General features: G+C 39.0%; 1 protein-coding gene across 1 annotated transcript in view; it reads left to right on the top strand.

The window, feature by feature from the left end:
• Nucleotides 1–5,654: 5,654 nt before the first annotated feature.
• il34 (interleukin 34) overlaps nucleotides 5,655–23,928 on the top strand; it is a 132,475-nt gene continuing 114,201 nt past the window's right edge. The window contains exon 1 of the mRNA XM_061969325.1: nucleotides 5,655–5,844. The gene's annotated coding sequence lies outside the window, so the exon portion shown is untranslated. The remainder of the gene's footprint in view (nucleotides 5,845–23,928) is intronic.

The following is a 23,928-nucleotide window of genomic DNA, read 5'->3' as shown; positions in this document are numbered from 1 at the left end:
GAAAACATAAAAAAACGACAAATAAAGGTACAATACTATTAACCGCAACATGCAAGTGTAAAAAAAAAACAACAACATGATTTGTACATTTTCAGAATGTGCTTGTTCTATTTTTAAACAAAGAAAACAATCTGAAGTTGTCTTTATTTTTAAGTTATCTCATTAGATCTTTTCATGACGACATCATTTTCGTCTACCATAAAGCAGTTCGTCTGCCGTAAACAGCAATGTTGTGACACTCTTAAACAGGACAATACTGCAATCTACTGTACATGCATATGTGACAATAACATCTAGGGCTTTTAGAGAGTGCAGTGCACAACTGCGCACACAACAAGGAGACGAAGCAGAATGCATCATCAGAGAGGGTCTTCAGCATGGTTAGAAAAATAGTGACAGAGAATAGAACAAGGATGGACAATTCAACCCTTAACTCAACAATGAGTAGATGAGTGTTATGTGTGTGTATATGTGTAAATAAATGAACACTGAAATTCAAGTATTTCTCTTATTTATATATATATAGGTAGAATTCACTGAAAGTCAAGTATTTCTTTTATATATATATATATATATATATATATATATATATATATATATATATATATATATATATATTTATATATATATATATATATATATATACAGGTAAAAGCCAGTAAATTAGAATATTTTGAAAAACTTGATTTATTTCAGTAATTGCATTCAAAAGGTGTAACTTGTACATTATATTTATTCATTGCACACAGACTGATGCATTCAAATGTTTATTTCATTTAATTTTGATGATTTGAAGTGGCAACAAATGAAAATCCAAAATTCCGTGTGTCACAAAATTAGAATATTACTTAAGGCTAATACAAAAAAGGGATTTTTAGAAATGTTGGCCAACTGAAAAGTATGAAAATGAAAAATATGAGCATGTACAATACTCAATACTTGGTTGGAGCTCCTTTTGCCTCAATTACTGCGTTAATGCGGCGTGGCATGGAGTCGATGAGTTTCTGGCACTGCTCAGGTGTTATGAGAGCCCAGGTTGCTCTGATAGTGGCCTTCAACTCTTCTGTGTTTTTGGGTCTGGCATTCTGCACCTTCCTTTTCACAATACCCCACAGATTTTCTATGGGGCTAAGGTCAGGGGAGTTGGCGGGCCAATTTAGAACAGAAATACCATTGTCCGTAAACCAGGCACGGGTAGATTTTGCGCTGTGTGCAGGCGCCAAGTCCTGTTGGAACTTGAAATCTCCATCTCCATAGAGCAGGTCAGCAGCAGGAAGCATGAAGTGCTCTAAAACTTGATGGTAGACGGCTGCGTTGACCCTGGATCTCAGGAAACAGAGTGGACCGACACCAGCAGATGACATGGCACCCCAAACCATCACTGATGGTGGAAACTTTACACTAGACTTCAGGCAACGTGGATCCTGTGCCTCTCCTGTCTTCCTCCAGACTCTGGGACCTCGATTTCCAAAGGAAATGCAAAATTTGCATGGTTGGGTGATGGTTTGGGGTGCCATGTCATCTGCTGGTGTCGGTCCACTCTGTTTCCTGAGATGTGAGTGCTAAATCTTAAATCCAAACCTAAATCTTAAATCTAAATCCTAAATCTAAATCTAAATGTGAGTGCTAAATATTTTCCGTTTTCGACTGACTTTTAGGAAAGGGTTACCAAAAAAATTAATAAAAACGTACCAGCTGTGTGTTTAAAACAGCAAAAGGGCACCAGAGCTATCCATGTAAGCAACATGTAATCACGAGTTGGCTTTAAGTTCAATTTGTCAAAAAAAAAATCTCTCAAGGCTACTTTGCATCTTTCCACCAAACCAGATGTGCCTGCGGGTGGCTTCTCCTCCTCGTCATTGTGTCAGCTCCTCAGGAATTCCCAAAAAAGCTTTCACGGATTTGTCATATATTTCAAGTACAGAGGTCACGTTACAATTTAAATCCTGCAGGAATGCAGTCCGACCATGTGGTCTCTGCAGAATGGAGGGGAGGCGCACATCTATCACATGGCGCGCGGTCTCTCCCGTGGACGCGGAGACGTGAAACAAATGTAAAATAACGAGATTAAATGAAAGAAAATAAAAACACAAAAACAAAAAAGGTGAAAATGGGGTTAATATTTGTGAACTAGATGAGGCAATTTTTTAAGTTAAATGCTGAAGTTGAACTGAAATCCTGGAATTTTTTTTAGAATTGTTGAAGTAGAGCACACAATTCCCAAACAGGCTGAATATTTTGAAGTTGGAACGGTTTGAATCAGATGAAAAATGTGGGAATTGTAGAACTTGGAAGAAAAAGCAGGATTTTTTTGGAAAATGGTAAAAAAAAAAACTTGAATGATCTGACTGAGTTGAAATGGTTGGTGTTGAAATTTTTCAAATCGGTGGAGAAATGTTGAAGTAGTAACACGTTGATTTGAGAAATTGTATTACGGAATTCCTGGAATTTCGGGAATTTCGGGAATTTTTCCAGTTCAAAAAACAACTTTGTGTGTTTTTTCCTGATTAAGAGAAATGTTTTGACGGTGGAACAGTGGAAATGCGTTGAAAAATGTGGAAAGAGTAATCGCCAGAAAAAGGGTGGAAATAGGGCTCTGGAAAACCAGGAATTCTGGAAAATCCTGGAATTTTTTTTAACTTGGAAAAGAGGAAGTTTGAATTTCCAGAATGGTGGAATATGTTGAATGGTTTGAATATTGAAAATGTGGAAATGGTGGAAGTTTGAAAAATGGCCAATTAATTTTAAATGGGGAAAAATGTACTGGAAAACCTGGAATTCTGGGAATTTTTGGAATTTGTCAAGAGAAAGCCCGCAATTTCCGAACAGGCTGAACAGTTCGAAGTTTGAACAGTTTGAATCAGATGAAAAATGTGGGAATTGTGGAACTTTGAAGAATATTCCATTCATTTCAATGGGAATTTGAGAAAAAAAATGGGAATTTCGGGAAAAGCAGGATTTTTTTTGAAAATGGTAAAAAACTTGAATGGTCTGAATGAGTTGAAGTGGTTGGTCTTGACATTTTTCTAATCGGTGGAGAAATGTTGAAGTCGTAACATGTTGAATTGAGAATTGGTATTACAAAATTCCTAGAATTTCGGGAATTTTTCCAGTTCAAAAAACAACTTTTTTTTTTTTCCTGATTAAGAGAAATGTTTTGACGGTGGAACGGTTGAAATGCGTTGAAAAATGTGAAAAGAGTAGTCGCCAGAAAAAGGGTGGAAATAGGACTCTGGAAAACCAGGAATTCTGGAAAATCCTGGAATTTTTTTTAACTTGGAAAAGAGAAAGTTTGAATTTCCAGAATGGTGGAATATGTTGAATGGTTTGAATATTGAAAATGTGGAAATGGTGGAAGTTTGAAAAATTGCCAATTCATTTTGAATGGGGAAAAATGTAATGGAAAACCTGGAATTCTGGGAAATCTGGGAATTTTTTTTAACTTGGAAAAGAAGAAGTTTGAATTTCCAGAATGGTGGAATATTTTGAATGGGTTGAAAAATGTGGATTTGGGGGAAGTTTGAAAAATGGCTAATTTTTTTTAAATGGGGAAAAATGTCCCGGAAAATCTAGAATTCTGGGAAATCTGTGAATTTGGGGAATTTTTCAAGGGAGAGCCCGCAATTTCCGAACAGGCTGAACAGTTTGAAGTTGGAACGGTTTGAATCAGGAGAAACGTGGGAATTGTGGAACTTTGAAGAATATTCCATTCATTTCAATGGAAATTTGAGAAAAGAAATGGGGATTTCGGGAAAAGCGGGATTTTTTTGAAAATGGTAAAAAACTTGAATGGTCTGAATGAGTTGAAATGGTTGGTGTTGAAATTTTTCTAATCGGTGGAGAAATGTTGAAGTAGTAACATGTTGAATTGAGAATTGGTATTACGAAATTCCTAGAATTTCGGGAATTTTTCCAGTTCAAAAAAACAACTTCTTTTTGTTTTTTCCTGATTAAGAGGAATGTTTTGACGGTGGAATGGTTGAAATGCGTTGAAAAATGTGAAAAGAGTAGTCGCCAGAAAAAGGGTGGAAATAGGGCTCTGGAAAACCAGGAATTCTGGAAAATACTGGAATTTTTTTTAAATTGGAAAAGAGAAAGTTTGAATTTTCAGAATGGTGGAATATGTTGAATGGTTTGAATGGGTTGAAAAATGTGGAAATGGTGGAAGTTTGAAAAATGGCTAATTCATTTTAGAATGGGGAAAAATGTCCCGGAAAATCTAGAAATCTGGAAATTTTGGGAATTTTTCAAGGGAAAGCCCGCAATTCCTGAACAGGTTGAACAGTTTGAAGTTGGAACGGTTTGAATCAGGTGAAACATGTGGGAATTGTGGAACTTTGAAGAATATTCCATTCATTTCAATGGGAATTTGAGGGAAAAAAATGGGAATTTTGGGAAAAGCGGGATTTTTTTTTGAAAATGGTAAAAAACTTGAATGGTCTGAATGAGTTGAAATGGTTGGTGTTGACATTTTTCTAAATCGGTGGAGAAATGTTGAAGTAGTAACAAGTTGAATTGAGAATTGGTATTACGAAATTCCTGGAATTTCGGGAATTTTTCCAGTACAAAAAAATCCCTTTTTTTTTTTTTCCTGATCAAGAGGAATGTTTTGACGGTGGAATGGTTGAAATGCGTTGAAAAAATGTGAAAAGAGTAGTCGCCAGAAAAAGGGTGGAAATAGGGCTCTGGAAAACCAGGAATTCTGGAAAATACTGGAATTTTTTTTAACTTGGAAAAGAGAAAGTTTGAATTTTCAGAATGGTGGAATATGTTGAATGGTTTGAATGGGTTGAAAAATGTGGAAATGGTGGAAGTTTGAAAAATGGCTAATTCATTTTAGAATGTGGAAAAATGTCCCGGAAAACCTGGAATTCTGGGAATTTTTGGAATTTCTAAAGGGAAAGCCCGCAATTCCCGAATAGGCTGAACAGTTTTGAAGTATGAAAGGTTTGAATCGGGTGAAAAATGTGAAAATCTGGAGAATAATAATAATAAGACTAAGAATAAATAGATGAATGTTGGTGTAGAAAAACATATGCTTTGGAGCATTCTCACAATGACGGCTCGCAGCAGTTTCATATAATGTAAATGAAAACATGTGAGGCGCTCAAAGGCATCAAGCGTGCCGTCGTGAAGACTCACATCCGGCTGCGCTTTCAAAATAAAACCCCGCATACATTCCGTGATTCACGCTGTGCGTCCACTGAGTTCAGGGGAAGACCTGAGAATAACAATCTGAGACCGCAGCCTAATACAGTACGAACTGGTTTTAAATGACACTGGTATGGAGGTCAGCCTGTCACAATTTAGATGCCGTGATTAGGTTACACATCTGGGGGCGGCAGAAATTAAGACTGACCACAGTACACTCTCCAATTAAAAAGTTATATTTAAATGATCGTCACAGCTGCATAAGAGCTCACTTAATTTATTTGTTGGTAGTAATTGGATTTAAAATTATACATTTAATGCAATGTTTTGGAATTTATGTAACTATTTATTCATAGTAACCCCTAGCTGTGCATTTGGAAGTAAAAAAAGGAAGCAGCAAGCAAATGCCGGATGCAACGTTTTATTTTGAAAGCCGACACCACGTTGGTGTTTAATTGCAGCTTGACGCGGACGGAGGCAGGACAACCTGTTGCGCGGTTGTCTTCATTCGCACTCATCCTGGAGACAAGAGGAGCAAAGCCTGCGTGGATTGACAGGGCAAGTGGCGGACTTCCCTCTCATGACCCCTTCTAGGCTTTTTTTTGGCCGTCATTTTTCCTGAAAAAAGTTGCATGGATTCAAGCTTCCGGCAGCGCAGGAAGCGTAAAGAGGACTAAATTCCCTGGGAAAAAGGTGCGTGGGAGATCTACAGTTAGGTGCATTTCGTCTTTACTTTGCCGCTCTCACCAGGTGCAGGGGATTATTCCTTGCCTGCAAGTGTGCATGGGAATAGTTTCAGAATAAGAGTTGACATGGAGCTTTCTGTTAATTTTCTGACAGTTAGTGCGGATTAATGTGAGAATAAATGAGTCAAAGTTAGTATCTGGTGGAGTTTGTCAATGATGGCTTGAAAATGAGCATTTGCAAGGTGGCAGAAGTGAATGGAGGACCTGCATGCACGCACAGACAGTATAGATTGGGATTACTGTCTGACTTTAATATGACACACTCTTAATATCTTCACAAACTCTTGCAGGATTATAAAAAAAACAACAACCTACATTGCCAACCACTTGCAAGACATGTTTAGACTTCAGTGTTTGAATTTAAAGGCGTATGGTTCTCACAAGTCCAAACTTGATTTAAGGCACCAATAAATTTTAATTTGTTCACACCTTTTGAAGGCATAGGGTTCAGCGAAAAACCCCAAAGGTGTTTTTACCGGTCAGTGAGCATCCGAGCGTCCAGGTGACACCTCTTTGTAGTGATTTGTGCAACAGAATGTAAGCAGCTCTAGTTGAAGTACTTTGTTTGTTTGCTGGCTTAAACACGAGCGGGCTTTTTTGGTTTTACACTCAGGAATTTGACTAAAAGCAGGATAAAGTGCACGCCCAAGTTATAAAATACATTTTATTGGTCGCTTTAACTGTAAAAAATAAACAAAAACAATGATTGGATGAGTTGATACAAATTTTCCGTACACACTGAAAAATGTTGGGTTAAAAAATACCCCAATTTTAACCCAACTGCTGGTTCAGAAAAGGATGAACCCCTTATTTGAGTTATTTTAACTCAACATTTTGGGTAAAAATTTTTCAACCCAACTTTTGCGTTGAATTATTTAACCAAAAAGTGGAGTTATGGTAACTTAATGTTGGGTTATTCCCAACCAAACTGTTGGGTTCATTTATTTAACCCAAAAGTTGAGTTATGATAACTTAATGTTGGGTTATTCCCAACTAAACTATCGGGTGGAATTATATAACCTGAAAGTAGAGTTATGATAACTTAATGTTGGGTTATTCCCAACCAAACTATTGGGTTGAATTATTTAACCCAAAAGTTGAGTTACGATAACTTAATGTTGGGTTATTCCCAACCAAACTATTGGGTTGAATTATTTAACCCAAAAGTTGAGTTACGATAACTTAATGTTGGGTTATTCCCAACCAAACTATTGGGTGGAATTATTTAACCCAGAAGTTGAGTTATGATAACTTAATGTTGGGTTATTCCCAACCAAACTGTTGGGTTCAATTATTTAACCCAAAAGTTGAGTTATGATAACTTAATGTTGGGTTATTCCCAACCAAACTATCGGGTGGAATTATTTAACCCAAAAGTAGAGTTATGATAACTTAATTTTGGGTTATTCCCAACCAAACTATTGGGTTGAATTATTTAACCCAAAAGTTGAGTTGCAATAACTTAATGTTGGGTTATTCCCAACCAAACTATTGGGTGGAATTATTTAACCCAGAAGTTGAGTTATGATAACTTAATGTTGGGTTATTCCCAACCAAACTGTTGGGTTCAATTATTTAACCCAAAAGTTGAGTTATGATAACTTAATGTTGGGTTATTCCCAACCAAACTATCGGGTGGAATTATATAACCCGAGAGTAGAGTTATGATAACTTAATGTTGGGTTATTCCCAACCAAACTATTGGGTTGAATTATTTAACCCATAAATTGAGTTACGATAACTTAATGTTGGGTTATTCCCAACCAAACTATTGGGTGGAATTATTTAACCCAGAAGTTGAGTTATGATAACTTAATGTTGGGTTATTCCCAACCAAACTGTTGGGTGGAATTATTTAACTCAGAAGTTGAGTTATGATAACTTAATGTTGGGTTATTCCCAACCAAACTATTGGGTTCAATTATTTAACCCAAAAGTAGGGTTATGATAACTTAATGTTGGGTTATTCCCAACCAAACTGTTGGGTTCAATTATTTAACCCAAACGTTGAGTTATGATAACTTAATGTTGTGTTATTCCCAACCAAACTGTTGGGTTCAATTATTTAACCCAAAAGTTGAGTTATGATAACTTAATGTTGGGTTATTCCCAACCAAACTATCGGGTGGAATTATATAACCCGAGAGTAGAGTTATTATAACTTAATGTTGGGTTATTCCCAACCAAACTATTGGGTTGAATTATTTAACCCAAAAGTTGAGTTACGATAACTTAATGTTGGGTTATTCCCAACCAAACTATTGGGTTGAATTATTTAACCCAAAAGTTGAGTTACGATAACTTAATGTTGGGTTATTCCCAACCAAACTATTGGGTTGAATTATTTAACCCAAAAGTTGAGTTACGATAACTTAATGTTGGGTTATTCCCAACCAAACTATTGGGTGGAATTATTTAACCCGGAAGTTGAGTTATGATAACTTAATGTTGGGTCATTCCCAACCAAACTGTTGGGTTCAATTATTTAACCCAAAAGTTGAGTTATGATAACTTAATGTTGGGTTATTCCCAACCAAACTATCGGGTGGAATTATATAACCTGAAAGTAGAGTTATGATAACTTAATGTTGGGTTATTCCCAACCAAACTATTGGGTGAATTATTTAACCCAAAAGATGACTTACGATAACTTAATGTTGGGTTATTCCCAACCAAACTATTGGGTGGAATTATTTAACCCAGAAGTTGAGTTATAATAACTAAATGTTGGGTTATTCCCAACCAAACTATTGGGTTGAATTATTTAACCCAAAAGTTGAGTTATGATAACTTAATGTTGGGTTATTCCTAACCAAACTATTGGGTGGAATTATTTAACCCAGAAGTTGAGTTATGATAACTTAATGTTGGGTTATTCCCAACCAAACTATTGGGTGGATTTATTTAACCCAAAAGTAGTTATGATAATTTAATTGTGGGTTATTGCCAACCAAACTATTGGCTTGAATTATTTAACCCAAAAGTTGAGTTACGATAACTTAATGTTGGGTTATTCCCAACCAAACTATTGGGTGGAATTATTTAACCCAGAAGTTGAGTTATGATAACTTAATGTTGGGTTATTACCAAACAAACTATTGGGTTGAATTATTTAACCTAAAAGTTGAGTTACGATAACTTAATGTTGGGTTATTCTCAACCAAACTATTGGGTGGAATTATTTAACCCAGAAGTTGAGTTATGATAACTTAATGTTGGGTTATTCCCAACCAAACTATTGGGTTGAATTATTTAACCCAAAAGTTGAGTTACGATAATTTAATGTTGGGTTATTCCCAACCAAACTATTAGGTGGAATTATTTAACCCAAAAGTTGAGTTATGATAACTTAATGTTGGGTTATTCCCAACCAAACTATTGGGTGGAATTATTTAACCCAGAAGTAGAGTTATGATAACTTAATGTTGGGTTATTCCCAACCAAACTATTGGGTTGAATTATTTAACCCAAAAGTTGAGTTACGATAACTTAATGTTGGGTTATTCCCAACCAAACTATCGGGTGGAATTATATAACCCGGAAGTTGAGTTATGATAACTTAATGTTGGGTTATTCCCAACCAAACTGTTGGGTTCAATTATTTAACCCAAAAGTTGAGTTATGATAACTTAATGTTGGGTTATTCCCAACCAAACTATCGGGTGGAATTATTTAACCCAGAAGTTGAGTTATGATAACTTAATGTTGGGTTATTCCCAACCAAACTATTGGGTTGAATTATTTAACCCAAAAGTAGAGTTATGATAACTTAATTTTGGGTTATTCCCAACCAAACTATTGGGTGGAATTATTTAACCCAGAAGTTGAGTTACGATAACTTAATGTTGGGTTATTCCCAACCAAACTATCGGGTGGAATTATTTAACCCAAAAGTAGAGTTATGATAACTTAATTTTGGGTTACTCCCAACCAAACTTTTGGCTTGAATTATTTAACCCAAAAGTTGAGTTACGATAACTTAATGTTGGGTTATTCCCAACCAAACTATCGGGTGGAATTATATAACCCGAGAGTAGAGTTATGATAACATAATGTTGGGTTATTCCCAACCAAACTATTGGGTTGAATTATTTAACCCAAAAGTTGAATTACGATAACCTATTGTTGGGTTATTCCCAACCAAACTATTGGGTGGAAATATTTAACCCGGAAGTTGAGTTATGATAACTTAATGTTGGGTTATTCCCAACCAAACTATTGGGTGGAATTATTTAACCCAAAAGTTGAGTTACGATAACTTAATGTTGGGTTATTCCCAACCAAACTATTGGGTGGAATTATTTAATCCGGAAGTTGAGTTATGATAACTTATTGTTAGGTTATTCCCAACCAAACTATTGGGTTGAATTATTTAACCCAAAAGTAGAGTTACGATAACTTAATTTTGTGTTATTCCCAACCAAACTATTGGCTTGACTTATTTAACCCAAAAGTTGAGTTACGATAACTTAATGTTGGGTTATTCCCAACCAAACTATTGGGTGGAATTATTTAACCCAGAAGTTGAGTTATGATAACTTAATGTTGGGTTATTCCCAACCAAACTATTGGGTTGAATTATTTAACCCAAAAGTTGAGTTACGATAACTTAATGTTGGGTTATTCCCAACCAAACTATTGGGTGGAATTATTTAATCCGGAAGTTGAGTTATGATAACTTATTGTTAGGTTATTCCCAACCAAACTATTGGGTTGAATTATTTAACCCAAAAGTAGAGTTACGATAACTTAATTTTGGGTTATTCCCAACCAAACTATTGGCTTGACTTATTTAACCCAAAAGTTGAGTTACGATAACTTAATGTTGGGTTATTCCCAACCAAACTATTGGGTGGAATTATTTAACCCAGAAGTTGAGTTATGATAACTTAATGTTGGGTTATTCCCAACCAAACTATTGGGTTGAATTATTTAACCCAAAAGTTGAGTTACGATAACTTAATGTTGGGTTATTCCCAACCAAACTATTGGGTGGAATTATTTAACCCAGAAGTTGAGTTATGATAACTTAATGTTGGGTTATTCCCAACCAAACTATTGGGTGGAATTATTTAACCCAGAAGTTGAGTTATGATAACTTAATGTTGGGTTATTCCCAACCAAACTATTGGCTTGACTTATTTAACCCAAAAGTTGAGTTACGATAACTTAATGTTGGGTTATTCCCAACCAAACTATTGGGTTGAATTATTTAACCCAAAAGTTGAGTTGTGATAACTCAATGTTGGTTGATTCATAACCCAACTATTGGGTTGAATTTATTTAACACAAACCTTAAGTCAGTGGTTCTTAACCTGGGTTCGATCGAACCCTAGGGGTTTGGTGAGTCGGGCTCAGGGGTTCAGTGGAGGTCAAGACACACCCGACTCATAAAAACGTCTCCCTATCGGCGTATTACGGATACGGCAACAGCAGAAGTCACACTGATTTGCAGGTGTGTAATTTGTGTTGGTTTTGTTCTTTGAACAAGGTGATGTTCATGCACGGTTCATGTTGTGCACCAGGAAAAAAACATGGTAACACTTTAGTATGGGGAACATATTTATCATTAATTAATATGCTTATTAACATGCAAATTAGTAACATAATGGCTCTTAACTACTCATTATTAAGTACTTATTATTGCCTTATTCGGCATGGCCTTGTTTTAACCCTAACCCTGGCCCTAACCCTCTAACCCTAACCCTAACCAAATAACTCTAAATTAAGTCTTTGTTACTTAGAATATGTTCCCCTAGTGTCCAAAAAACTAAATTAAGTCTTTGTTACTTAGAATATGTTCCCCATACTAAAGTGTTACCAAAAACATAACTTTGTCTTGAATTTGAAAAAAACATTTTATTTTTAACTAAAGAAGGGTTCGGTGAATGCGCATATGAAACTGGTGGGGTTCTGTACCTCCAACAAGGTTAAGAACCACTGCGTTAAGTCATGCTCACTTCAATGTTGGGTTATTCCAAACCCAACTATTGGGTTGCGCAATTTAGCGCTCCTTGACCCAAGAGTTGGTTAAAAATACTAAATTTCACTGCTGGTTTGTCCTACTCCTTCTACTACTACTGATCAACATTATTGTTATTCCATTAAAGGGGAACATTATCACCAGACCTATGTAAGCGTCAATATATACCTTGATGTTGCAGAAAAAAGACCATATATTTTTTTTAACCGATTTCCAAACTCTAAATGGGTGAATTTTGGCGAATTAAACGCCTTTCTATTATTCGCTCTCGGAGCGATGACGTCACATCAGGAAGCAATCCACCATTTTCTCAAACACCGAGTCAAATCAGCTCTGTTATTTTCCGTTTTTTTCGACTGTTTTCCGTACCTTGGAGACATCATGCCTCGTCGGTGTGTTGTCGGAGGGTGTAACAACACGAACAGGGACGGATTCAAGTTGCACCAGTGGCCCAAAGATGCGAAAGTGGCAAGAAATTGGACGTTTGTTCCGCACACTTTACCGACGAAAGCTATGCTACGACAGAGATGGCAAGAATGTGTGGATATCCTGCGACACTCAAAGCAGATGCATTTCCAACGATAAAGTCAAAGAAATCTGCCGCCAGACCCCTATTGAATCTGCCGGAGTGTGTGAGCAATTCAGGGACAAAGGACCTCGCTAGCACGGCAAGCAATGGCGGCAGTTTGTTCCCGCAGACGAGCGAGCTAAACCCCCTGGATGTCTTGGCTCACACCGTCCCTTATGCCACCGAAGATGATCAAGAGAAGAATATCGACCCTAGCTTCCCTGGCCTGCTGACATCAACTCCAAAACTGGACAGATCAGCTTTCAGGAAAAGAGAGCGGATGAGGGTATGTCTACAGAATATATTAATTGATGAAAATTGGGCTGTCTGCACTCTCAAAGTGCATGTTGTTGCCAAATGTATTTCATATGCTGTAAACCTAGTTCATAGTTGTTAGTTTCCTTTAATGCCAAACAAACACATACCAATCGTTGGTTAGAAGGCGATCGCCGAATTCGTCTTCGCTTTCTCCCGTGTCGCTGGCTGTCGTGTCGGTTTCGCTTGCATACGGTTCAAACCGATATGGCTCAATAGCTTCAGTTTCTTCTTCAATTTCGTTTTCGCTACCTGCCTCCACACTACAACCATCCGTTTCAATACATGCGTAATCTGTTGAATCGCTTAAGCCGCTGAAATCCGAGTCTGAATCCGAGCTAATGTCGCTATAGCTTGCTGTTCTATGCGCTATGTTTGTTTGTATTGGCATCACTATGTGACGTCACAGGAAAATGGATGGGTGGTTAAAATCAGGCACTTTGAAGCTTTTTTAGGGATATTGCGTGATGGGTAAAATTTTGAAAAAAACTTCGAAAAATATAAGCCACTGGGAACTGATTTTTAATGGTTTTAACCCTTCTGAAATTGTGATAATGTTCCCCTTTAAAATATACTCAAAAGCAAGATATGAGCGGCATTTTTTTTTTTTTTTTTTTACAAGAATTGCTGTGTATGGTCATAGTAGTTCTATACAGCATGCTCAAATATTTTCATGTACGTAAGATGTGTGATTGTTAATAATGTTAATGAGATGAATCCTTAATACAATTCCCTTCAAGAAAAAAGTACCTTTCTAATTAAAAACAAAAAAGAAAAGCCTTTTACCCAAAAATGTGTTACTCGTTGAAAAACAACCCAAAAATGGTTCATAGTTTTGAAAATCCAGAAATGTAGTTAAAATAATACCCATGTCACCCAAAAAATGGATTGCTCTATATGACAATAACTCCAAAATGTAACCCAACACTCGCAACTCATAAATTGGGTTATCAAAATAACCCAGCTTTTTTTAGTGTGTACAATACTCTCAGACGGCGACTTCTTTCTTAAGCGTCAACTTTACTTAGTCTGCTTTAAAAAAATCAAAACATTGGTTTTTATTTTCTTTAGCTGAGGTTCTACCAAACTCTTTTTTTGTAAAGAAAGCAGTAGAGGAGAAGGGGGTTGGTAGTCCCACTCATATGGTATGGAAATTCACGGAATTCGAATCGAAGCTCGCTTCTCCAGAGTAAACAAAGATTTTCTAAGTCTGAAAAAATGTTCAATCTGTAACAGACCCCTTCCATGAAGGTACAAATCGGGCATTGGGCAGTTTTGACTGTGGTGTGCTATAACAGTTTGCTTCTAAGTATTATTTTTTGCCTCAATGCGATGCTTTGTTTCAACAAGATTGAGCGATATCCAGAAACAAGTGTGTTGTCACTGAATCTGCAGCCGACAAGAGATGTATTGGTCTAGTTCAGGGGCTCCAGCTGTTTTATGCCTGTGTGTGTACTGTCATGACGACGCTGCCCTTTTATACATCGTCAAGATCTGTGTCGGAGTTGAGTGTGTGCCGCTCAATTCTCCACGGAGAGCAAATTAATGCGGCCCGTTAAGCTTTTCTTTTTTTTTCTTTTTTTAATTTTTTTTTTTTTTTTTAAGGGTGTACCCCGCCTTCCGCCCGATTGTAGCTGAGATAGGCTCCAGCGCCCCCCGCGACCCCGAAGGGAATAAGCGGTAGCAAATGGATGGATGGATGGAAGCTTTTCAATCTGGCCCGCCGGACATTTCCCCAACATTTTTTTTAGATCTTTAAGATGGAAAAGGGTAGCTGCCATGATGATGTGCAGTGATGTTTTCAAATGAACGTAAGTCTTGAACTATACAAAGTATTTCAATGGTTGGAATCTGTGCTTTTGCATGATATACTAGTTACTATGGTCATCTAATTAGTTACTATGGTTATCTAATTAGTTACTATGGTTATCTAAGTCACAGTAGCTCAGACGAGGCACCAAGCAGTGTGGGTGGGGAGCGTTTCCACAGAGTGTTTCCACAGCGGCCAGCCTGAAATGCGGTCATCAGGGACAGACGCGGAAGAAGATTTTTACAACAAAGTTCTAAAGCTTAGTGATGTATCAGATTGAAGTTGTTGTTTTTTTTTTGACGTTCATATGTTGTAAATATTCAGTGTTTTATCCTTCATAGTTAATATTGTAAATCCTACATTCTTTATTTTCATGTACATTCTGGGTGTCTCTTTAAGTAAAAAAAAAAATTTAAATTCCATTTCGTTTTTTAAGGTGCATTGTCATAACGTTTTTAGCATTCAATCAGACATTATTGTGAGGTTTTGTATTAGTGTTCCTAAAAATAGGACCCAAGCACACATACTGTATCGTGGTGGTGGGTGGATGGTTGCTGTCATGGTGCTCGCTAGCCTCAATCTGAACCTTGGTATTTACCGTGATGACGGACTGGCAGTGTGTCGCGCCTCGCCAAGGAGCAGCGAGAATACCAAGAAGCGCATATGCCAAATTTTCAAAGAGAACGGCCTACGGATCACGATTGAAGCCAACAAGCAAACCGTCAACTTTCTTGACGTCACTTTCAACCTGAGAAATAACAGCTACCAACCATTCACGAAACCCAACACAACACTCCAATACGTGCACCATGACAGCAACCATCCACCCACCACCACGAAAAGAATACCTACCGGAATCAATAAAAGGCTATCGATGCTGTCATCTAGCAAAGCTGAATTTGACCAAGCAACCCCCCCGTACCAAAAAGCCCTTGATGAAAGCGGATACAATTTCACCCTCACCTATGAACCCACGCCAGGAAACCAGCCAAAAAAGAACAGAAAACGAAACGGCATCATCTGGTACAACCCCCCATACAGCAAAAACGTCTCAACGAACATTGGACACAAATTCCTCAATCTGATTGACAAACACTTTCCCAAAGACAACAACCTAAGAAAAGTATTCAACAAGAACAACATCAAATTGAGCTACAGCTGCATGAACAATATACGACAAATCATCTCAAACCACAACAAAACAATTGCAAATGAGCCGTCGACCCCCAGTCAGAACGACTCCAAAACCAACAAAGCATGTAACTGTCGAAAGAAACCTGATTGCCCCCTCAACGGGGGGTGCTTACAAACATCAGTTGTCTACCAATCTAAGGTAATACGCAAGGACATTAACACATCCGACACATATGTAGGATTAACCGAGGGTGAATTCAAAACCAGATGGAACAACCACAAGGCTTCTTTCAGGAACAAAAACCTGCGAAATACCACAGAACTCAGCAAACACATTTGGGACCTCAAAGACAATAATGTTGAATATTCAATAACATGGCAAATTCTTGCATCCAGCACACCTTACAATAGTGGTAATAAAAGATGCAACCTATGCTTGAAAGAGAAACTGTTTATTATCTACCGTCCAGACCTGTCATCCCTCAACAAGCGCAGCGAAATTGTAACAACATGCCGCCATAGACGGAAACACCTCCTAGGTAACACATGAACCAATCACCACGCCCCTAGGCCAGCCTGTACCCACCCACTCTGTGCCCTATATAAACCATGGTATGCGAATGCTCCCATTAAAATCTCCTGACGATTGAGGGTACCCCCCTCATGAAATAGGCCTGTAGAGATGAAATAGTCTTGTGATTTTTTTCCCTACACATACATATATATATATATATATATATATATATATATATATATATATATATATATATATATATATATATATATATATATTGTGTATATATATATATATATATATATATATATATATATATATATTGTGTATATATACATATATATAGATATATACATACGTGTGTGTGTGTGTGTGGGTGATATATATATATATATATATACAGGTAAAAGCCAGTAAATTAGAATATTTTGAAAAACTTGATTTATTTCAGTAATTGCATTCAAAAGGTGTAACTTGTACATTATATTTATTCATTGCACACAGACTGATGCATTCAAATGTTTATTTCATTTAATTTTGATGATTTGATGTGGCAACAAATGAAAATACAAAATTCCGTGTGTCACAAAATTAGAATATTACTTAAGGCTAATACAAAAAAGGGATTTTTAGAAATGTTGGCCAACTGAAAAGTATGAAAATGAAAAATATGAGCATGTACAATACTCAATACTTGGTTGGAGCTCCTTTTGCCTCAATTACTGCGTTAATGCGGCGTGGCATGGAGTCGATGAGTTTCTGGCACTGCTCAGGTGTTATGAGAGCCCAGGTTGCTCTGATAGTGGCCTTCAACTCTTCTGCGTTTTTGGGTCTGGCATTCTGCATCTTCCTTTTCACAATACCCCACAGATTTTCTATGGGGCTAAGGTCAGGGGAGTTGGCGGGCCAATTCAGAACAGAAATACCATGGTCCGTAAACCAGGCACGGGTAGATTTTGCGCTGTGTGCAGGCGCCAAGTCCTGTTGGAACTTGAAATCTCCATCTCCATAGAGCAGGTCAGCAGCAGGAAGCATGAAGTGCTCTAAAACTTGCTGGTAGACGGCTGCGTTGACCCTGGATCTCAGGAAACAGAGTGGACCGACACCAGCAGATGACATGGCACCCCAAACCATCACTGATGGTGGAAACTTTACACTAGACTTCAGGCAACGTGGATCCTGTGCCTCTCCTGTCTTCCTCCAGACTCTGGGACCTCGATTTCCAAAGGAAATGCAAACCAAACCAACCCAAACCATCAGTGATGGTTTGGGGTGCCATGTCATCTGCTGGTGTCGGTCCACTCTGTTTCCTGAGATCCAGGGTCAACGCAGCCGTCTACCAGCAAGTATTAGAGCACTTCATGCTTCCTGCTGCTGACCTGCTTTATGGAGATATATATATATATATATATATATATTAGAGATGCGCGGTTTGCGGACACAACCGCGGATTATCCGCGGTTCGGGCGGTTGAAATAAAAAAAAAAATTGATTTTATCGTCGGGTCGGGCGGTTGAAATAAAAAAAAATTAGATTTTAAATAGATTCAGGCGGGTGGCAGTTAAACCAATTCGGAAATATATATACATAGTTAAATGTTGTTACCCACATACGAAAAACGAGCAGGCACCTGCAGCATATGCCACAACAGAAGAAGAAGAAAAAAAGAGATGGACACTTTTACGGAGCGGAGAAGGGACGCCTCGCCGGGGTTCGGGACCGAGGCCCCTTCCCCCGAGAGGGCCCCACCGGGAGCCGTAGCTGAGGTGATCCGCGAGAAGGGCCCGACGCACGTCCAGGGTCACCACCGCGCCCACCGCACCGACACCCCGCCTCGTCCGCCTTCGCCGCGGCCGGCGTCACGCGCAGCAGGTAAGCAGCTTACCTGCCCACCACCCCCGTGGCCGGGGGCTCGTAACAGGGGTCACTCCGCGCGCTCCGCCCGCGCAGCTTACCTGCCCGCCACCCCCGTTGCCGGGGGCGCGTAACAGGGGTCACTCCGCGCGCAGTGCGCTCACGAAAGGGGTGGGGCAAGCAGAACTAGCTCTGCGGGATGAACCGAACGCCGGGTTAAGGCGCCCGATGCCGACGCTCATCAGACCCCAGAAAAGGTGTTGGTTGATATAGACAGCAGGACGGTGGCCATGGAAGTCGGAACCCGCTAAGGAGTGTGTAACAACCCACCTGCCGAATCAACTAGCCCTGAAAATGGATGGCGCTGGAGCGTCGGGCCCATACTCGGCCGTCGCCGGCAGCGAGAGCCGCGAGGGCTAGGCCGCGACGAGTAGGATGGCCGCCGCGGTGCGCGCTGAAGCCTCGGGCGCGAGCCCGGTTGGAGCCGCCGCTGGTGCGAGGGACATCGCACCTCCACGCGCTTGGAGGTGCGCTCAGCGCGGCTCCCAGATGATTGCTGCATTGGATCAGTCTCCTTTCTTTAACAGGCAAAAGCTTTATAACCTCACTAATGCCTTGCATCGTCTATATTAGATATATAACAACGGGCGGGTGCGGTGTTGATTAAATGTTAATTCGGGTGGATGCGGATGGTTGACGACTTTTGTCATGCGGTTGCGGATGAAATAATTGCCTATCCGCGCATCTCTAATATATATATATATACAGTATATATATAACAATACACATACACATGTACAAACCCCGGCTGCAACACGTGCCAAAGTAGTTGGGAAAGGGCATGTTCACCACTGTGTTACATCACCTTTCCTTTTAACAACACTCAGTAAACGTTTGGGAACTGAGGAGACCAATTTTTGAAGCTTTTCAGGTGGAATTCTTTCCCATTCTTGCTTGATGTACAGCTTAAGTTGTTCAACAGTCCGGGGTCTTCGTTGTGGTATTTTAGGCTTCATAATGCGCCATACATTTTCAATGGGAGACAGGTCTGGACTACAGGCAGGCCAGTCTAGTACCCGTACTCTTTTACTATGAAGCCACGTTGATGTAACACGTGGCTTGGCATTGTCTTGCTGAAATAAGCAGGGGCGTCCATGGTAACGTTGCTTGGATGGCAACATATGTTGCTCCAAAACCTGTGTGTACCTTTCAGCATTAATGGCGCCTTCGCAGATTTGTAAGTTACTCATGTCTTGGGCACTAATACACCCCCATACCATCACAGATGCTGGCTTTTCAACTTTGCGCCTATAACAATCCGGATGGTTCTTTTCCTCTTTGGTCCGGAGGACACGATGTTCACAGTTTCCAAAAACAATTTGAAATGTGGACTCGTCAGACCACAGAACACTTTTCCACTTTGTATCAGTCCATCTTAGATGAGCTCAGGCCCAGCGAAGCAGACGGCGTTTCTGGGTGTTGTTCATGAACGGTTTTCGCCTTGCATAGGAGAGTTTTAACTTGCACTTACAGATGTAGCGACCAACTGTAGTTACTGACAGTGGGTTTCTGAAGTGTTCCTGAGCCCATGTGGTGATATCCTTTACACACTGATGTCGCTTGTTGATGCAGTACAGCCTGAGGGATCGAAGGTCGGAGGCTTAGCTGCTTACGTGCAGTGATTTCTCCAGATTCGCTGAACCCTTTGATGATATTACGGACCGTAGATGTTGAAATCCCTAAATTCCTTGCAATAGCTGGTTGAGAAAGGTTTTTCTTAAACTGTTCAATAATTTGCTCACGCATTTGTTGACAAAGTGGTGACCCTCGCCCCATCCTTGTTTGTGAATGACTGAGCATTTCATAGAATCTACATTTATACCCAATCATGGCACCCACCTGTTCCCAATTAGCCTGTTCACCTGTGGGATGTTCCAAATAAGTGTTTGATGAGCATTCCTCAACTTTATCAGTATTTATTGCCACCTTTCCCAACTTCTTTGTCACGTGTTGCTGGCATCAAATTCTAAAGTTAATGATTATTTGCAAATAAAAAAAATGTTTATCAGTTTGAACCTCAAATATGTTGTCTTTGTAGTGCATTCAACTGAATATGGGTTGAAAATGATTTGCAAATCATTGCATTCCGTTTATATTTACATCTAACACAATTTCCCAACTCATATGGAAACGGGGTTTGTATATACACGTACATATATATACACACACATGTATACACACACACACACACACACACACACACACACACACACACACACACACACACACACACACACATGTTTACACATATATATATATATATATATGATATATATATATCCATTTTCTACCGCTTATTCCCTTCGGGGTCGCGGGGGGCGCTGGAGCCTATCTCAGCTACAATCGGGCGGAAGGCGGGGTACACCCTGGACAAGTCGCCACCTCATCGCAGGGCCAACACAGATAGACAGACAACATTCACACTCACATCCACACACTAGGGCCAATTTAGTGTTGCCAATCAACTTATCCCCAGGTGCATGTCTTTGAAGGTGGGAGGAAGCCGGAGTACCCGGAGGGAACCCACGCAGTCACGGGGAGAACATGCAAACTCCACACAGAAAGATCCCGAGCCTGGGATTGAACCCAGGACTACTCAGGACCTTCGTATTGTGAGGCAGACGCACTAACCCCTCTTTCACCGTGCTGCCCTATATATATATATATATATATATATATATATATATATATTTACACAATAAATGAGCAAACTACATAAATGAAATCCTGTAATTTGATTTTCTTTTTTTTTTAAATCTTGATGGATTAAAAAATTAACACCAATGAATTGACTGATGAACATTATCACATAATTCATTCAGAAAGTATAAATAATGACAAAGATAGAATACTATTAACCGCAAAAAAAACAAACCCAACAACATTATGATTTGTACATTTTCCGATTGTGCTTGTTCTTTTTTTAAACAAAGAAAACAATCTGAATTTGTGTTTACTTTTAAGTTATCGTGCCGTGGTTGGGAGTAGATTTTTTCCCCATGTGGCCCCGATCTAAAATGAGCTTGACACCTCTGTTATAGAGCAACAGTAAGAGCTCAAATGAATGCAATTGTTTGATCCTATAGTTATGTTGTTCTTGTCCTCTTCAGAAGTCAAATTTGTAATCGGCTGGCCAAGCTAAACCCCTGGCGAGGTTGTGACCTCTCAGGTCGTGAAGGCTTTAGCCGTCTCACCCTGACAGGTTCCTTACGGTGTTAAACTCTTTGTACTCTGCGCTGGGCTTGATAGGCGTAACATTATGAGAACAGCAGGGTAGTTAGAGCTCCACACTGACGTCTGTCAGCGGGACTGTCGGTAAGGTAATACGATTCTTAGCACGTGGAATTCTGGTGTGGTGTTAGAGTAGATCCTTTTATCATAACCTGCCTGCCATCACTGGCTTGGACTTATAAATGCATCAAACACTGTTAGACAATAAATCACATTCAGCAGAGCTTTGCTTGTTATACGATAGCCCCGACCGAAGAAGCTCATAACTTCACTGCTTTCTGTCTTTACTATCAAAAAGCCATGGAGGAGCATGTGTTCTTTGCATGTCAGTGAAAACTACTGTGGTCACCATCTCAACATGATCAAAAATATAATGACAATACATTATCAGAGGTCACTCTGGAATTATTTCAAAGTCGTAACTCCTAGTGTGGTTTGAACAGATAGCTATGTATTATCAGGTGAATCTGCTTTGCGGGACTTTTAGTAATAAAGTCTTTATTCAAGCTTCAACTAGTATATATATATATATATATTTTTTTTTTTTTAAATAAAAACAATTTAATAATTAAAAAAAAAAAAAAAAATATATATATATATATTGTTTTAATGAATTTTTTTATACAAAAAAAAATATACATATATATTATATTTTTATTTAAATGTTTTTTTTTTATATATAAATTTTTTTTTTTTTTTTAATAAAATGGCAAATGATCTATACTTGTATAGCGCTTTTCTACCTTCAAGGTACTCAAAGCGCTTTGACACTATTTCCACATTCACCCATTCACACACACATTCACCCATTCACACACAGCGGGAGCTGCCATGCAAGGCGCTAACCACGACCCATCAGGAGCAAGGGTGAAGTGTCTCGTTCAAGGACACAACGGACATGACTAGGTTGGTAGAAGGTGGGGATCAAACCAGGAACCCTCAGGTTGCTGGTACGGCCACTCTTCCAACCACGCTGTCCCGGGGAAAAAAATAAATAAATATATATATATATATATATATATATATGTATATATGTATATGTATATATATATATATATATATATATATATATATATATATATATATATATATATATATATACATACAGGTAAAAGCCAGTAAATTAGAATATTTTGAAAAACTTGATTTATTTCAGTAATTGCATTCAAAAGGTGTAACTTGTACATTATATTTATTCATTGCACACAGACTGATGCATTCAAATGTTTATTTCATTTAATTTTGATGATTTGAAGTGGCAACAAATGAAAATCCAAAATTCCGTGTGTCACAAAATTAGAATATTACTTAAGGCTAATACAAAAAAGGGATTTTTAGAAATGTTGGCCAACTGAAAAGTATGAAAATGAAAAATATGAGCATGTACAATACTCAATACTTGGTTGGAGCTCCCTTTGCCTCAATTACTGCGTTAATGCGGCGTGGCATGGAGTCGATGAGTTTCTGGCACTGCTCAGGTGTTATGAGAGCCCAGGTTGCTCTGATAGTGGCCTTCAACTCTTCTGCGTTTTTGGGTCTGGCATTCTGCATCTTCCTTTTCACAATACCCCACAGATTTTCTATGGGGCTAAGGTCAGGGGAGTTGGCGGGCCAATTTAGAACAGAAATACCATGGTCCGTAAACCAGGCACGGGTAGATTTTGCGCTGTGTGCAGGCGCCAAGTCCTGTTGGAACTTGAAATCTCCATCTCCATAGAGCAGGTCAGCAGCAGGAAGCATGAAGTGCTCTAAAACTTGCTGGTAGACGGCTGCGTTGACCCTGGATCTCAGGAAACAGAGTGGACCGACACCAGCAGATGACATGGCACCCCAATGGTTTGGGTTGGTTTGGTTTGCATTTCCTTTGGAAATCGAGGTCCCAGAGTCTGGAGGAAGACAGGAGAGGCACAGGATCCACGTTGCCTGAAGTCTAGTGTAAAGTTTCCACCATCAGTGATGGTTTGGGGTGCCATGTCATCTGCTGGTGTCGGTCCACTCTGTTTCCTGAGATCCAGGGTCAACGCAGCCGTCTACCAGCAAGTTTTAGAGCACTTCATGCTTCCTGCTGCTGACCTGCTCTATGGAGATGGAGATTTCAAGTTCCAACAGGACTTGGCGCCTGCACACAGCGCAAAATCTACCCGTGCCTGGTTTACGGACCATGGTATTTCTGTTCTAAATTGGCCCGCCAACTCCCCTGACCTTAGCCCCATAGAAAATCTGTGGGGTATTGTGAAAAGGAAGATGCAGAATGCCAGACCCAAAAACGCAGAAGAGTTGAAGGCCACTATCAGAGCAACCTGGGCTCTCATAACACCTGAGCAGTGCCAGAAACTCATCGACTCCATGCCACGCCGCATTAACGCAGTAATTGAGGCAAAAGGAGCTCCAACCAAGTATTGAGTATTGTACATGCTCATATTTTTCATTTTCATACTTTTCAGTTGGCCAACATTTCTAAAAATCCCTTTTTTGTATTAGCCTTAAGTAATATTCTAATTTTGTGACACACGGAATTTTGGATTTTCATTTGTTGCCACTTCAAATCATCAAAATTAAATG

The sequence above is a fragment of the Nerophis lumbriciformis genome, linkage group LG10 (assembly GCF_033978685.3).
Source record: "Nerophis lumbriciformis linkage group LG10, RoL_Nlum_v2.1, whole genome shotgun sequence".
NCBI classification, from domain to species: Eukaryota; Metazoa; Chordata; class Actinopteri; order Syngnathiformes; family Syngnathidae; genus Nerophis; species Nerophis lumbriciformis.
Note: the sequence above shows the minus strand (reverse complement) of the source record. Positions and strands in the feature narration are given on the sequence as shown.